The following is a 9,478-nucleotide window of genomic DNA, read 5'->3' on the forward strand; positions in this document are numbered from 1 at the left end:
ATGTTATTTAGGTAGAATTAAACCAAGTATTATCTTGAATTTAGGTTATTTTTTTCTTAGAAGAGTCATACACTTGGCGCTTTTTTTTTACCTTTCTTATAAAAAAGTAATTTTTAATTATATAATTATTTAATTGTATAAATAAAAGCATTTATAATAAAGAAATTTTTAAAACACACTTGTTTATCACACTCAAAATGAAGAAAATTAATATGTTTTTAGAAATAAGCTACAAGTTTTAGTATAAGAAAAAGCTTTGTCTGGAAAGTTGTATTATTGATATAGTAATTTGCAGAAATATGTTGCTGTTTACTACTACATCAATATCGCACGCACACGCACACACACACACACAGATTGGTTCGGTAGAATCAACATCACTAGAATCCAGTTAAAAGGGGTTGCACATAGGGGTTGGACTATGTTAGTTTTGAATATTGTCACTAGAGGTCTATTAAATTGAAATCTCGTAAGTAAAATTAGATTTCTTGCCAATATAAGAGACGTTACAGGCTCAGATCTTTACTCAGGTTTTCCCTTCAACATACGGATAAATCTTTCGCCTTTTACTAAAGATTTCCGTGGAGGGGAACAATTTACTGAGCTTATAATTAATTTTTGAGGACTCAGTTAAAACTGGGTCATAGGTAAATCTAAAATTAAATTGTTTACAATCTGTCCAACGAGAGAAACCCTCGCCGGCTCGCTCTCGAGCTGTGAAGAGGCAGCCAAAGTAGTACAGTAGGTAAAATCCTTACTACCATGTATAAGTAAATATATTTAGTATATAATAAATACAGCTAGCTTTACTGCACGAATCGAACGAGTTTTTGTTTAAGTCGAAAGTATTTTCTTACTGAAGTGAAAGTTGCAGAATGTAAGAAAATAATTATATAGTTAATTCTATTATAAATGTTGAAGTTTCAAAAGTTTCAACATTTATGTAATTAAAAAAATATTTATTAAAAGTTATGTACGCAATAAACGTATATAAGTTATGAATTATAAGAAAAAAATTTTTATACAAACTAGAAATTTCTTATTTATTATTACTCTTCAATATTAAAATATTATATTCAATAATATAGTTCTGCATACAATGAAGTTTAAGCGTTTTAATTAACATTATACAGGGTGTCTCTGAACATGTTGGTCAACGCTCGTAAAAAGGTAGAAAAAATTGAAATGAACATAAAAGTCCAATATTGTCTTGGGTTAGGTCCACTAATAATCGAAATATTAGCGTATGGGATCTGCAAAAATCTAATTAATTTCTATCGTAAAATTGTGAACAATAAATTAATGAAAGCTTATCGTATATTCATGATAGATCTTTTCTTTCGTGTTATAGCTCAAGCGGATTGAGCTCTTCCCTCGGCGTGCTCTTATTTGCATAATTTAAAAATGAATACCTCGATATTGGTGGACCTAACCCAAGATCTAACCCAAGACCTAACGAAAGACAATATTGGAAACTTTTATATTCATCTAGATTCCTTCTACTTTTTTACGAGCGTTGACCAACATGTTAAGGGACACCCTATATAAGAAATGCATAATAAAGAATTATTGGAGGTTCCCTATCACGCTCCTTATGGCGACTCATGAATACCATTACAAGGTTTCCTCTCTCTGTTACGTGCGCCCTCTTCCAGTAGTACCACAGCGTCCCCCCTTTGTACTTCCACACTGTGTGGCTCTCACCACCAGTGTTAGTGGTCTACTCATACCACACGTCTCACTGTATAACAAGGGTGTGCCCTGTGCATTATTCAAATAAATAACTTTTATTACAATCTCTCGACTCACTGCGTCTGTCCCCGCCGTATCTACAATATAACAAAAATTAATGTTTTATTTAAAAAAACTTGGCGTTGCCGGGGCAATAGGACATTATTTATTATAACATAAATAAATAATAAATTGTTTATAATTATTATTATTATAAAATTGTTATTAATTTTTTTTATTTTCTATAGCAGCGCCAAGTTTTTTTGTCAATAAAACGTTTATCTTTATTATGCATTTTTTAATTGAAAGTTTTCAGCTCTCAAAAGATACATTCGCATAATTGTTCATATTAGTCTGTAAATAATTTCTAATCCCGAAGTCATCACAATTATTCTATTTTTCTTATTTCAAAGATTTACTTGCCCCATTTACTCTTTGCCCGTACGGTCTCGTGTTTTGTGTCCAGAGGTTCCTTTATTTCTCGTTTAGATGAAACATGAGTGGAGTAGGTGGATCGATCTCGTTACTCGTTGCCAGGCTCACCTCGTCATTCCGCTGTCACGGCTGTGCGTTTTGTCGAGACAAGTGTCTCCGCGAAACGTGACTGGACGACAGAAGGAAACGTCCAGGAAATAAAGCTGGTGCGAAGGGTGGAACAAAAACAAGTCCAACCTATCTCCCGTCGTTGCCGTTGTCGCTATCGCCGTCGTCATTGGAGTGTCGTTATCGTTATCGTTGCCGTTATCGTCATCGTTGTTGTCGTCTCCTTCTTTATTTATTGATAGCCTTGTTCATAAATTCGGCAACATCTTGATATCGTTTTCTAATTTTCTGTAATTAGAAGTAAAATGTGCAAGAAAAATTTTGCAAGAAACATTCGTAATGATTAACCCTTTTAGTGAGAGAAAAGGATTGATTCATAAAAACTAAGTAACAATTTCAATGTAAATAATAATTATTTTTGATAATGTTTGACACAAAATTGAAAGTAAAAATTATTTTTAATTTTTTATGAATTTTTATATAGACGTCCGAAAAATCGACATTTTATACATAAAGTAGTCATTCTAAGCTCTCTAAATTATAATAAATGAAAATTTAGTAAAGATTTGTGAAAATGCACTAATCTTTTAGTAATTGTACACTAATTCTGAAGTGAAAATCATTAAAAGTCTGTGAATGCTCATTAATTATCACAGCTGTAAATAAACTACTGCAAATCAGTGATAATACATCGCAATTTAAAGAGAGAGTTAAAGTATAAACAAATATTTTTTACTTATATATATTTTACAGAAATAACTAAATTTTTTGTCATATGTAATATAACAAACAAATTATTTAGTTGCTGTTAAAAATTTATTAACTAAATTAAATTTTTTTTCCTAATATGCAAACATCTTTGTAGTTTATTTAATGAATAAATACACTTTTCTTGAAATTTTCAATCTTTAATAGAACCAAAATCTCAAGGTTTTAATAGTCAAAATTAATCGAAGATAACTTGATAAATGAATAATTGAGATAGCTGAAGTGGAAAGATAATTAACACTGCAATTGGATTCAATTAGAATTGAATTATAGCTCCTTTGTGAGACTTCTCTGAAATTTTATATTGCTTTTTACTGGGTATTTTAAAATGCAAAATAGAATGCAAAATACTATTTACATTTTTTTAAACATTTTTTCCTTTTTATGCATTTAACTATTAATATAGGATGTTTTTCTGTTAGTATAATTAATTATTTGAGTGGTAGGTAATATTTTGTTTATTTTCTTAAGCTTTATTAATAATGTATTTAACTTTATCGAAGTTAATAATCTCATTAGTAATTTTATTAGCACAAAATTTACATGATATCTTTTTACATAGCACATATGAAAGTAATCACATACGACAAGTATGCAAATACGAAAGAGGCGAAAACGCCGGTTACTGTAATATCCTTTGTAACGAACTGCTTGCTTTAACCGGACAAGTTGTCTCGGCATTTGCTTAACTGTTTGCCTGTGCAGGACAAGGGATGCTCAGACACAAAATTGGAGACGCAATGTATAACTTGAATTCCTTTGGCAAAAAAGAAATAGAATTACTTACAGCGAAAAAACATGACACAAATCAAGTCTAGGCATTACATGTAATTCTCACACAATGAAACGCCAACAGCCAATTAATCTCTACAACTACTGATAAATAATTTTATACACTGAGGAAAAATGATATTTACGACTACTATGGCATAATAAAATAATTATAGCCAGGAATATTACTTTTATAGTATATAATTATTACTATATAATATAATATTAATTGGTAAAAATAATCATGTAGTAAGCTTATTGTGATTGTTTTATAGTACAAACTATATTAAAATTATATTCCATTATAGTTCCATTATAGATAATTCCATTATAGTTACAGCAACCATATTATAAGTTGCATAGATCAATATTATGATTATAAGAACTTTAATATAGTTCAACAAATTAATTATAATTTATATTATTGAATAACTATAAAAATTTGATTGGGTCCAAAAATGACTATGAATTACAGTGATATTTATAGTCATTGCAACTTTTCTTATATTTATTTCTTATATTCTCTGTAAATTTATTTTAGCTTGAAATTTTCAAGTGCTTAATTTATTTATTAAACATTTCATGCATTTTAATAAATGTTACTTTATAAATAAACTCACTTATAAACCGTCGTTCCAAACAATTTAAGGGTGCAGGGTGAATTGAAGAGCATTTTGCAGCCGACGCTACAACGAGCTATGATTATCGTATGCATGAAAAAACCTAGCCGATAGAATCGCAGATATCGCAGCAACGAGTCGAGGCACGTGCTTTTTATTCCGCGACGAACCATTTTACGCGCGACGTGCTCTCGGGAAATTTACCGTAGATCGTTTTCTTCAATAATGTTAAGGGGAGCAGGGGAAAGTAAGGGAGAAGGGAGGGGAAGGGGGCAGGTGACTGCAGGCTGCGACGAATCGTTGTGTCGGCAGTAAGACTGCGCCCAAGAATTCATAAATTTCCCGAAGCCTTTTTAGAAGAGAGGCATGATCATAACTCCACCAAGAGATTATGCCATGCTTCATAGAGTGAAGTAGAACTTGCAAATTGATTAAATCATCAAACGAACAGTGTCGCGAATTTACTTTTCTTTCGATTTCCCTTAAACGTGATATTTCTATTTTAAATTAAAACTCGTTCTTTATCCCTTCTTACGAAACGATGTTCTCAAGATATAATAAGAGAAATAAGACAAATTCCGAGTTAAAGACGAGGAAATTTGACTTGAAGGATATCTTAATTTTCTCTGCTATTAAGATACCGAGGCCAACACCGAATGAATCTTTTCATTCCCCGGGCATAGAAGAATATCAAAACCACAGGAAGCTGCGATGTACGAAGCTCACGATTTCAGAGGTGCTTTTTCTTTATCGTGAATATTTCAGGAGTTCACTCGTTGTGGTGCTTTCGTAGGATACCGGAAGAGCGCGGTGGTGCATGTCAGAGCAGAATATGCTAGACGTTCGTTCGTTCGACGTCAAAGCAGCGAAAAGAGTCCTTGACCCCTCCGCACCGTAGTCTCTCGTCTTGGCTTTGATTTTATTGCACCGGCTTTGATTTTACTCCTCGCGCTGCACTCGCGTACGGGGATCGGACTTTTCGAGCGCTTTGCCCCGACTTACAGGAAGTATCCGTCCTTACCTTCCGTGCAAGCTTCGCAGGTTTATTTGCAAGGCGGATGATCCTGCTCAAGAGTCGAAGATTACTCCCTAGATGGAATATGAGCTTTTACCTTATGAAATTGAGAATAAGAAAAATAATAGGCTATAAGAAAAAGAATGCATTTAAATTTCAACACTTGCTATAATATATAAACAGATAAAACTTAAAAGATATCTTGCTTCTGCATAAAAAAGTAAAACAGAAATATAAATATAATATTCATATTACATAGTTACAATATATTTTGAAAGCAGCATAATCTTATAATGAAAAAAATTATAAAAATTGTTTTATTTATTAAAAAAGATCTTTGTTCTCAAATTATAGAAAAAAGTTAATTCTGGACTTGTCTTATAAATCTATTACTTTATTCACTAAATATTATCACCAAACAAATATTTTCGAGGTTAGAAGAAAAAATAATAAAATTGTTACATGAACGTAAAGTCCTTTTCAATAGAACAATGTGTTTTACTGTATACTATGATCTCCTTTATCACATAACATTCCGCGACAGATCAGGCGACTGATGTCACGAGCAACTTAGAAATGTCGAGCAACTCAGCTTCCTAATACGATCTGCTACTATCAGAGTGGCTATCTGTTCTCTCCTTGCCTCACTCTCTCTCCTAAGCCACTGCTATAATCTGAAGTAGCCAAGACATTCTTCAGAGACATATATATGGCTATAGTCAGAAGCCAATTTCCGAGTGAATCGTTCCGTAGCTCGCTGAATTCTGAGAATATGCGTTACGCTAATGGAAAATATTATTCTTTCTCAAATATTATGAAGATTACATATATGTTTTTAGAAGACAGATTATATTATTATTATTACATAAAGTTACAATTACAGTTATTATAATATAACTATAATTTAATAAAATTACAATTAATATTATCGTTAAAACATTAGGAACAGACAAAATAATGGAAACACCCCAAAAATACACTACTTATTTTCTTAATAAGAGATTAATTAATTATTTGTCCTTAATACAGATTATTTGAATAAGAGGCTAAAATCCTATAAATAAAAAGAATGTATTGGGTATTAATTTATTAAAGGGATAAATACACGGAAAGAATTTTTCTCTAAAATTTACCCTCACAAAATTTGGTAATTGTGGGAGAATGTGTGACCTCGACGAATTTTATTATACTTTTTTAGTAAAATACTAAACGCACAGTAAATTTTATTAAAAAGTATAGTAAATTCCTCGAGGGGTCCTACAATTAGCAGATTTTGAAGGTAATTTTAATAGAAAATTCTCTCCGTGTAGTGTAATTACATAAAATGTAAATAATTATTCTGTCCATCTTGTGTATATAAATATAAAAGTAGAGAATGTTTAAAAAAGCTGTCGTTTCTATTATGAAATAAACAGAGAAGGGATGGATAAAAGGATAATATTTTGAAAAACAATTCAGGACGATGAGCTCATCAAAAAGCCACGACAAGCTAGAAAGCGTATCGCCACATGATTACGAATGCTGACACGCCGATGTAATTATAAAGTTTTGAAACTCGCTGCGAACAACGTGAGATTAAAAGTCAGATGGTAATTTCGCGGTGCTTTTATACAAACTTAAGATTAAACGATATTGCGGTCCAGTGCCATTGCAAATCTTAGTTGCTACCCTTTCAAGGTGCGCGTATGTGTCCGCACCGGAAAAAGATTAAAGACATGAATAAATCAAATTCCGTCGACTTAAGCCACACAGGTGTTGAGAGCACTTATAACAATGTGAGAGAATATATAACTCGCGCTGCTAAAGTGGCACCAGCTGTAACCTAAAGGACATACATAGTAGCTACTACTAAAAGGACCGGTTACGTACATTGTCGATGTTTTGCTTCATTACTGAATACTTGTTCAGTATTATGAAATGCACCTACTGCCGAAATAATTTAAATTATCTCGAATTATATTACTATAATGAGACGTTAACATTGTTATAAATTATTAAATTTAGATGCTATCTAGTATTTTGAAATCACACGATGAGAGAAAAGTGTCTAGTATTTGCAACTATAATGCATAGTAAAATAATTATAGTTGCAAATATCATTTTTAAGTTATATTGCTATAATGTTAGTGTAAATAACCATATACGTATAGTTGTGCCAAACAGAGTAAAAAGTTTTACTATAAACTAAAAGTTTACTATAAATTATAATAATTTCTACCATACATATTCTATCATACAATATCTACCATACATAAATCACAATTATGGCACGTTTAACCATACATATGGTTGTATGAACGAATGCTATAGCTATTGTAACAATAAATAGTGGTTAGTTAAGTATAATTATATATGTTAATTTAACTATAAAAATATTGTTACGGCCAAAAATAACTATAAATTATGGTTAATGCAACTATTTTTTTCTCTCAATGCAGAGTTTACAACGTACACATTTTTTTGGTCAATAATTTACTTCGGACTTATGTAACTCTAAATAGAAAATAGTACATTGTCATATCCTTCGGATTTCACGTTCTACGGTGTCGACCTCGGCAGGTTTTCCCACGGCGCGCGGAAGAGAGATTTGTGACCAGCGATATTGAAAAGCGTACAAGACTTTAGCCGCAGAAGCTTTTCCCACTTCGTCGCCTATCGCGTCGCCATCCATCCCATTCGTTCTCCCCCTGCATGGATCGGTACACTTAGTTTCGATGCACTTTCTATGTCCGATCTTTTTCTCTTGCTTTTCTTCTGGTGATAAATGCCCATCTTGTTACGACAGGAAAGATTAGCTCAAGCGTAATCCTCTTGATTTCTCACGTAACTGGTGTGTGCGAGCAATAAAATTACAACAATTTTCAAATTATTTTATATAAATTCGCGAGCGCCACGAGAATTTATAATTTAAAATCGTTGCTATAGTAATCGTGTAAATAAATTAATAGAGCTCGATTAAAATTCAAATCACGAATCCGAGTTTCGATAAATTTCGTTTATGATGGCGCACCGTCGCGTATTCCGCTATTTTCTGCGTGATAAAAATTTATAAACTGAGTCGATTAATTGCGTCGTGCTCAATACGTATCCTAATTAATAAAACTTATTAAAAAATTAATAAACTTTATTAATGATACATGTAGGAGTATCCGTATTCCGTGTAATATTTCGTGTATCTGTATTTCAGAAATGCTTGTAGCGAAGTTGAAAATTTTATACTTTATTTATATTCTTTCTTTATAAGCTATTATGTTCTTTTTACAATACTATTATATCCTATATTTCTTTTAATATTTTAAACACACTGAAAAAATATTCTTTATAGTATCGATGTATGGCGTTTATTGACTAAAATTCATTAATATAATAAACTTTTTGTTAATAGTACACTGATAAAAATGCAATATATATGTTGTTATAAGATATGTAGTGCTGCAAACTACAGATATACTCAATACAATAATATATGTTATCACAATATTATATTAAAGTTTTATTAGTCATAAATAAATTTATTAATATAACGAATTATCCGTATTAGTGTTATTACAATAAATAAAACATCCTGATGATAAAAATAATTCATTGGACCACTTTAATAAATTTTTATTAGTAGAATGAATATTTCATGGAATTATGTACAGTTTTGATTCAGTGTGGGATCTATATTGCAGCAGTTCTACTTTCTATACACATGTTACTCAACTGTTTAAATCTACAGTGACTCGAGAGAGAATACTCAAGTGAACTGCATAATAAGAACAATATTCCGCTCGTGACGTCATGACCTGCTTTTGATTAAGGCAAAGCGCCGCCGGGCGTCAATTAATTCATTTCCTTTAGTCGAGCATAACAACTGCACTGACCGTTAACGACATTGGAACCAAATTGTTGAACTCACTTTGGTTCGATTGGTTTTGTGGTAACTTGAATGATTACATTCCTATAATCCTTTAGATAAATATAAATTCTCGTAACTATTTGTCATTGCGCGAACACATAAATAAATATTAAATAATGCATTACAACC

At 31.5% G+C, this 9,478-nt stretch overlaps 1 non-coding gene across 1 annotated transcript; it reads left to right on the forward strand.

The window, feature by feature from the left end:
• The first annotated feature begins 523 nt into the window (after positions 1-523).
• LOC118648218 lies at positions 524-643 on the forward strand. The gene has a single exon (XR_004965210.1). It is a non-coding gene; the product is annotated as a U5 spliceosomal RNA (small nuclear RNA).
• The last annotated feature ends 8,835 nt before the right edge of the window (positions 644-9,478 follow it).

This window comes from Monomorium pharaonis, unplaced genomic scaffold, assembly GCF_013373865.1.
Source record: "Monomorium pharaonis isolate MP-MQ-018 unplaced genomic scaffold, ASM1337386v2 scaffold_297, whole genome shotgun sequence".
NCBI lineage: Eukaryota > Metazoa > Arthropoda > Insecta > Hymenoptera > Formicidae > Monomorium > Monomorium pharaonis.